Source organism: Drosophila melanogaster, chromosome 3R, assembly GCF_000001215.4.
Source record: "Drosophila melanogaster chromosome 3R".
Lineage (NCBI taxonomy): Eukaryota > Metazoa > Arthropoda > Insecta > Diptera > Drosophilidae > Drosophila > Drosophila melanogaster.
Window position 1 is genome coordinate 29350690 of NT_033777.3, and position 8498 is coordinate 29359187.

General features: G+C 43.3%; 1 long non-coding RNA gene across 1 annotated transcript; it reads right to left on the reverse strand.

Moving 5' to 3' along the window:
• Positions 1–5458: 5458 nt before the first annotated feature.
• lncRNA:CR45547 (long non-coding RNA:CR45547) lies at positions 5459–6082 on the reverse strand. The gene has a single exon (NR_125291.1). It is a non-coding gene; the product is annotated as a long non-coding RNA:CR45547 (long non-coding RNA).
• Between the last annotated feature and the right edge of the window lie 2416 nt (positions 6083–8498).

Sequence of the window (8498 nt, forward strand, 5' to 3'; positions counted from 1 at the left end):
ATACGTCGCGCGATAATGCTTAATGATAAGCGGAAGTCGGCGGGGGAATGACATATATATATATATGTATATATAGAAATACGAAATACTGGCCGCAATAGGCCAAGATGTTTATCACACGAGTGAGACAATAAAAGCGGAGGCAGCTCGCTCTCATTTCGCCATCGCAGTCGCATTTTCCACATCTCCGCATTTCCCATTTCCCATTTTTCCCGACGGGAGGTCGTCGACTGGCGCTGACAAATGGACAACGTCTGATAGACGACAGGCCCGTGAGCGCTTGGAGTTGGACAAGTTTATATTTGCATTTATTTCTATTAGGCGCACATTTGTCAAAAGCTGTTTACGAGTATGTGCTGCTCACTACGCCCAAATTCCGCAGACATCTTTAACTTTTGTTCACTCTGATCGGTGGGTAATACTTTAAGTTGCCGTTCCGAATTCGATTGCCGATGCCTTAGACAAGCGGACTCATCAAAGTAATAAAATATTTATTCGGTATTGTTGTGCACTTTTATTTGACATCATAAACAAAACCCACAGAAGTGTAAACAAAGCTCGGGAAACGTGTTCGCCCCCCGAAAGATGCGGTGTTGTTGTTGTTGTTGTTGTTCTTGTTATCCTGTGACTCCTGTTGTTGACTTATTTAAGACATAAAGTGCTCACGAACAAACACACACACACACACACACCCAAATACACAAACACACGTGTAGAGTATCGACACGCTTACGTGTGGGCGTTGCTAAATTTAACGCCTTCGTTCGGGAGGAAATACGCAAAAAACCAAAAAAAACAAAAACCAAAAACCAAAACGAGGGAAGCGCAAATGAAAAGCTATGGAGGGAAAACAAAACAAAACCAAACAAGAAACCAAGTCAAAAACGCATAAATTGTTGCCCCACCAACGGCTGGCGTTGTGTGTAAATGCTTCTTGACATTGCTCTAACTTGGCCGGGATGTTTTTCCGCTTCCTGCTTTGTTTTCTTCTCTGGGCTTCGATTCGTATTGGGATTCGGATTGGGATTGGTATTGGGATTGCCATTTGGATTGCGATTCCATTGACCTCGTTGGCGCGAATCTGCCTGATTCCACAAGTGCCGAGCAGTTGTTGTTTCGATGGCCAACTAGGCTTCGCAACGCTTAAACTTTAATTTACCAACTTAAGTTTGTTTTTATGAAGTTATAGAATGAAAGAATGTCTTTCACGATACTGCTGACTATTATAATCTCAAATTATCACAAGAAGTTCAAGTCACTTCCACCTTTCCAATTCCCTCTTCCCTGTCTGCTTTTTATTTAGCCTGCTAAGCTCCATATGCTCCAGATGAGCGGATAAATGGGGACCAGACGACGCAGTTTTTGTTTACGTTTGCCCGTGAGCCTTCGTCGCCACCTTGCTCCTTGCCGATTCTGCGGATCCTGATTCTCCAGCTCCACGGAAGAACAGCTTCTGCAGGCGCTGCTGATTCTGCTGCGGATTCTGCTGGCAGGCGCTTACGTGCCACGCATATAAATTATTGTATCTCGAGCGTATTAAAAATGTACGAGTGCTCATCTTGTTATCCTGTTGTGTAAGCGGATTATGTCAGGCATAAATGTCATGCGTTGGAAGGACCGCAATTCGCTGACACCACCGCCCCACCACCCACAGCACTCGACTCGCCTTTTGTTTTCCATTTCGTTTGGGGTTTTACCCGCCGCCATTCCTTTCCCTTCAATTTCCCTCCTTGCCATGCCAATATGTTGATCCGCCGATTTGTTCAGCAGTGCTACGTGTGTGTGTGTGTGTGTTGTGTGTAGTAGAAGGCCACTTTATGCACTATTTGCCATTTGGCCATTGCGAATTCACTTTTATTGAAATTTAAAACCGCCGCCAATCGACGCACGATGGCCCATAACTTGCGCTTAAAAACCGTAAGCCGTTCATTTTGGCATTGGCAGCGTGCAGGGCCATTTGGCAGGCAGTTGGATGCTTCGAATTTCAGCAATTTCTGCATTTCGGTCAATAAACCCGGCTAGTGGGTGAGTTCGCAAAAAAACGTATGCAAATATTAAAACCCCCTCTTTTCGCATTTGTGTATTTGCATTAGCTCAATTTTTATTGTTCGACCCAAAAGCGCCGACGTGGCTGTGGATTTTCAGTTTTGCGGCGGCTTATCGCTGCCATATTCAGTTGGTAGAATCCGAGGCCTAATGAGAGCTATACATATATACGCATATATGTAGATATATGTTATGTATCGGACAATTTGCGGACGAGCTGCTAGCTCGACTGGGGCGAATTAATTGCCACAAGTGTATTCGCATTCGGAAACACGGCAGCACATCATTTTGTTTGCATTCCATTTGCACGACAATAATTATTCGCATTTTGATTGGATTACCTGATCGAGTCGGCAGCGGCTACAAGTTAATGCTTGGCAAAGCGGAAGGAGCAAATAATTCCATAATTCCATAATTAACAGGGCTCGCAAAAAGGGCGGCCACTGAACCGAAAGTGCGGCCATAATGAGCCAGAAATCACAGGCTGTCGGCAAAAATAAGACAACAATCATTTTAGCCAATGCTAGGTATATAAAATATATTATATTATATTATAGTATATATATTTATATTTATATTGAGCAATCCTTTCACAATACTCGTTATTCATGCATTTCAATTTTTTGCCGCTTTGTCGTTGTGGTTCCTCAGTTCTTATCAACAGCAATGTCCACTTGAAAAGGACGAGAAGGACGTTCTATGATTCACAGATATGCCAGCATGGCATAAAGCCCTAACTCACACACACACACACACACACACACACACACGGATATGGGAGGCACTTGGCCTGGCTAAGTTGTTGTTGTGGTTGCTGTTTGCGTGTTTTTGAAGCGCCTTTGAAATTGCCGCTATCGTCGCCCCCACAAACACACACAAACATCTATCTACATACACACACTGGCTCACAAATTATTTGCAGCTTATCAGCGCGTTGGCCGTTGTCCATTTTTATGGGCATTTTGTTTTGTTTTTGTTTGTTTTAGTTACTCAGCGGGCGGAGGGTGGAAGGTGGGAGGGAGGGACGTGACGCGTATGGCAGATGGACCACAAAGTACTTAAACACACACACAAACAAGACAGATACACAGATACAAAAAGTGGGGGTCCTTGGGAACCACCCACTTATCGTTTTCAGTGCGACGAGCGGCAAGGACATCACTTGAAAATTGCCTAAGTAGTTTTCTCCCCTCACTTTTTTTTTTTGGCCTTGTCCGCATTGTTTTATTCCGTTTCCCTTCCCGTTCGCTGCCTTTGACCTCCGCTTCACTTGGGCTTGTGGCCATCTACGATGGCCCAAAACATTCGGACAGGCTGAGAAATTGATTGTTCCGCACATGTCTCGTACAAAACTTTGGCCACAGAAAACTATCAGCAGTTAACCACAAATATGTTTACCCCCAAATGTTCAGATGTCATATGTAGATTGGTTAAGCCCGAAACGTGCTTTGTCAATAAAGTTTTCAAGTCATCTAGTTGTGAAGTTGCTATTCGACATTTGCCTTCTGATAAGACTAAATAAAGCTGTTAAAAAAAATATGCAGTTAAAAGAGATTTGCAGCATTCTTTTAGCAACATGAGTAAAATATCGAACTCATATTGTCCATTTAACACATTTGAATTAGTTTTGAACAAGCTCCATTGAGTTGTAGGCTTCCTACATTCGACCCTGTGATCTAGTGCTTTCGAAACACATGTCAATGAGCATGCATTATTTATGGGAACCCAATTGAGTGGCTGATTCTGTGGTGGTGGCGCTGCTGTTGATTGAAACCCAAAGACGACGGCCAGGTCGGGGGTCAACTGAGTCGGCCATCAATAAATCGCCCGCTGATTGCCGTCCTCGAATGTCCTTGCTCCTGGCTGCCAAATATACTGAGGCCATGAATCGTTATTAAATGTCGCCGCAGAACTGGGCAGCTGCGGTAACCGCTTCTCGCAATTAATGGGGATCGATCGCGGACGGGCAACGCTGCGTATGCGCGATGTGGGGCAAAGCAAACGGGCGGCGCATTAATTAAATGCATTGAGTATGAATGCAAATGCTATTGCATCTCATTATGCGGCACTTTAAGTTCTTAACTTTTTAATAATCTCAGCGTATATGTAATCTGCTTAATGTTGTCGGAATAAAGCGGAATATAATGCGAAGGAGAAGGAGCGGTGGCCAGTTGATGGTGGACGAGTGCCAGCGGCAAATAAGTTAAAAAGCATTTAATGCAGCGTCAGCATTAAAAATAAATAAAAAATATGAAAATCCTCACGCAGCTGGTTCGCGAAACTCACCGGCGGAGACAGCAGGGATTCGCATTCATAAATTATTTGTATTTAAATGAGGCTGCCACTAGGCTGTGGGTTTGTCAACGTGCCTGTCCGCAGCGCTGTCTGCGGTGGCTTTAATTAAATTAAATAAAATAAAGCCCGGCTGCAATCGCTGCAGGCCAAGACTATTTTCGTAACTATCTTTCTGGGAGTTGTGAGTCATTTACGAGCTGCTTGCCATCATCTTAACTGTCGCAACGTGCGTGTTTGCCACACGGAGCGATTACCGAAAAGGACCAAAAGGACGAACAGCGCCAAGACGGTGATGCAGATGGCAAACAACCCTGCAGCTGCTGCTCCTTTGATAAGTGGCTGAGTTTTGATTTTTCATTTACATATGCTAATTAATCCGCCGAGAACAACAAAACAGCGAAAAGCGCTCGTTGTCCGGGCAACTGAAGGATACAAGGATACAAAAGATGCTGAGTGGCTTACGAATATCATATTAATTAAGTGCAGATCACACTCCAAGGTAAACACTCTGAAAATATGGGAAAAGGGGATGGCTTTTCCTTTACCCAACCCCTTCTACTTGTGGCTTTTCACAGATAACGAAGGATGCGGTTTGGTTGAAGGGGTGGATTGCGGCTTGTCGCGGATTCCTGGCGGCTGTGTCGCATTATTTTTTTTTGTTGGCCTATTTGCTCAAAGCGAAATCTAATTACATTTGCACAGACAATTTACAAAATTCTTGTCTATGGGATAATGAATGCAAAGTGTACTCGTGTCTGCAGGTTGATGATTATTACTGTGAGAATAATGTGATGGCTGATGGCACCGAAATTCGCGAATAACAAGCTGTCAATCTCACTCGAATTAAGCCCCAATCAACGATTGCAATTCGCCTGTCTCCGTTGTCATTAAATTGGGGAAAATCTCTTCAAAGTGCTGTCGTCCAATTTTCATGTCGCTGCCCATCAATTTTTAAACACTATGACTGTTTAAAAAGGTCCTAGCCCATATATGAAAAAATCATTCATAACAGCTGGCAGAGCTTAAAAAAAACAGGCAGTGGAGTATCTTTTGTGAATTTTTCACCATTGCAACATCAATATTAAAGTGCTAAATGAAAGCCACAAAAGAGAGAAAAAAAAAAAGAAACCAGATATTCAAAGGCAGATATTCCTGGTGTCTTTGGCACAAACTTTCTGGTCGGCAAACACAAACAATTGACAAAGTTTCGGGCTCAAGTGGTAAATAATACAATAAATAACTTTCCCAAATGAATTAGATGTGGCCCAGAAACAAGACCAGCTGGAAAATTGTGACTGGGATTGAGAGTACGTGTCGTCGTCCAGAATAAGGGAACATCGGGTTGGAACTTCATAAATTTCTTATTTCGCTTTAAAGAGCGACACTTTTCGCCCACTTTCCGCCCAGTTTTTCCCATTTCCACGCTGCTCAGTGACCGCAAAATGATTTTATGGCCGCCAAAGCGCCGAAGAATCTGCAGATGTTGCCATAAATTCCACACTTTCAGGTAAGACGAAGATTTGTTGATTTGTGGCCAAAGCAATTAGACGCTGCCTTCTAGGGGCTAATGTATCCTGTTTTCGGAAACCGAAAAACTTTTCCAGGCACTGCATGATCCTGTGATCACAGGCGAAGAATGTTTGCCTTTCTCGGGCAAATGGAAAGTTTTCTTGCAATTGGAAAACTGTTTACTCATCTGACTGTTGTTAGGCTGCCGAAAGTTTGGCCAACAAATCTGGACAGTTAAACCAGTTTGACAATCAAATTCTAGGCAAAACAAATTTTCCAAGGTGCACTGCGTTGAGCAGTTGTGCTGGACTTTATCTGTGCCAATTTCTTCTGCCAGGCAAATTACTGCCACAAAAAGAGAGAGCAACTTTGGCCATGTTGGCATTGCTGTTATTACATATTTGCATTGTCGAGTTCCGGCAACTTTTGGGCTCACAAATGGCCAAAATGGCAAATTAAATGTGCTGCAAATTGAATTCGGAATATGTTTGCTTAGAAAATGAAATGCATTGGAGGCCCCGGGGGCAGCTGCCATGGTAAAAATGCATTCCCGCATTAAATTTACTAATTAACAACAACAACATGCACTTCGCCTAGCGGATCTGCAGTCAAATCCAGATTTAGGCTTAATTAATATTTGATTTGAACAAGGACTCTGAACTCTTTGCCATGGGGCATGCCACCCTCTGAATTTGTAGCAATTCATTAACATTCAAGAGAAACCCGAAACATCGTGTGTGCAAGTGCAGCTACGAATATGGCCAGAAATAAATATATTTTCCAACAGGGAAACCCTCTCGGAAAAACCCTTTCAGCACCCGGGCTTTGAGCTATAAATAAGAACAACAATGCGACATTTTCAAGGACATTTTCCTTGCCCAGCTGGCCGGTGCCGCTGTGGAATTCGGTTTGTTTCTTTTTTATTTTTTTTTTCGTCCTTTGGGCTGGGGAAATTTATACGACTTGCTAAAATTGCACATAAATTAAATTTATGTTTTATGAGCGTTGTCCTTGCCGCTGTCCTATTCCCCGCTCCCCCGCTCCCCCGCCCCCCACTCGTGCTGCCCGATTGTGTTTTGTTTTGGTTAAGTTTTCGCTCGGCTTTTCTTGTTTTTCCCGTCTCTTCCTGGGTTTTCCTTTTCGCTTTTGGGCTCTGGTCCTGGTTCTAAGTTCGGTTCACGTGCCGGAAAATCGCATTTATTTAATACGCACAGTAAATTTTCAGCACTTGGAACTAAATAGACGCACATTTAGTGCCGCCCCGATAGCTTTCCCTACTCTTACACCCCCGCCCCGCAGTTTTTCCGATTTTCCCAGCCTGTCTGAGCCCCTACATGACATTAATAATTCACTTTGCGCAGTCAATTTGGCCAAATCGCTTTGGCTATTCGAGATGGCGAAAGTCCGGCCATTTTTTTTTTTTTTTGTCTCTTCCGTCGCTGATGTTGATGTTCATTATTTTTAAACGCTGCTGACAGTTGTAAATCTGTCAGGCTTATTAACCGTTAAATGTCACTTAACTGTCATTCGTTGGCCATAACAATTCGACGCGAGCCGCGGGCCAAGCAAATGGAGTCTGAAGTCCGGCGTTGAAAATGTGTGCATAATTCTGCACCAAAAGTTGTACATAAATTGTATGATTGGGAGTGGGAAATGCCATTGGCATTACGTAATGAAAGCGTGGGACTTTCCCCCCCAGCCATAATTATATTCCCCGTCTTTATTACATTTAAATGCCAATTTATTGCCTTCGATTAAATTATGCCCCGCCCCCGGCAAAAAGAAATCGTGTGATATATATTATGGAAATGATTTACTGTTCGCCTCCTACACAGACTTTTGTGGGCTTACCAGAGGATAAAGCCGGTGTCCGATCAAATATGGAATATATTTTTGTGGCGAATAACAATCGATCGAATTGGTTAATAAATACAAAACACAAAGAGTGACTCGCCATTCGGGGCTTAAAAGGTCTTTTGTGTTTATAACAATTCCAAGCGGCTTTTTTCGGACGTTACCAAACCTTTTAAGGGGGGGTTTATTTCATTAAAAGCCCAACAACTAGGATACGAAGTCAAAAAACAGCATTTGCCCATGCACTGCGGACAGGACTGAAACGAATACAAATACATTTTCATAAATCTGGCAGCACTTTAATAATTTACGCTTATCTCGGCTACTTGCAGCTTGTTGTTTTTATGGGCCTGACCGCTTCTGCTCCGACTTTGCCATTTTATAAATCGCTTGACACAGCAACAAGCAGCAAGGATCGGCCAAAGTACAAAACTAAACAATGCAGGCTCAGTCTGGGAATCAGAGCCAGAGGCGGAGGCTACTTTGTAGCCATGTCTGTGGCATCAGAGTCGGAAAACACAGGCGAAAAAAAAAAACGAGGAAATAGAGGGGATACATACATATATAGAGGAATATGAAACATGGCAATAAATATTGTGCAGGCATTAAACGCTGTCTTATTTCACTTGCAAGCCTGTGAGTCTGTGAGGGAAGCATCGAACTGCCGGCTTCTATCTGTGAGCTTGTTCGGGTTTTCCACTCTCGAGTGGCAGGAGCAGCTTTTCTTCGCCAGGCATTTCCACACCATTAAATTGACAATGCAATAAAATAGCCCTCGGCCAGATGCTAGCCGG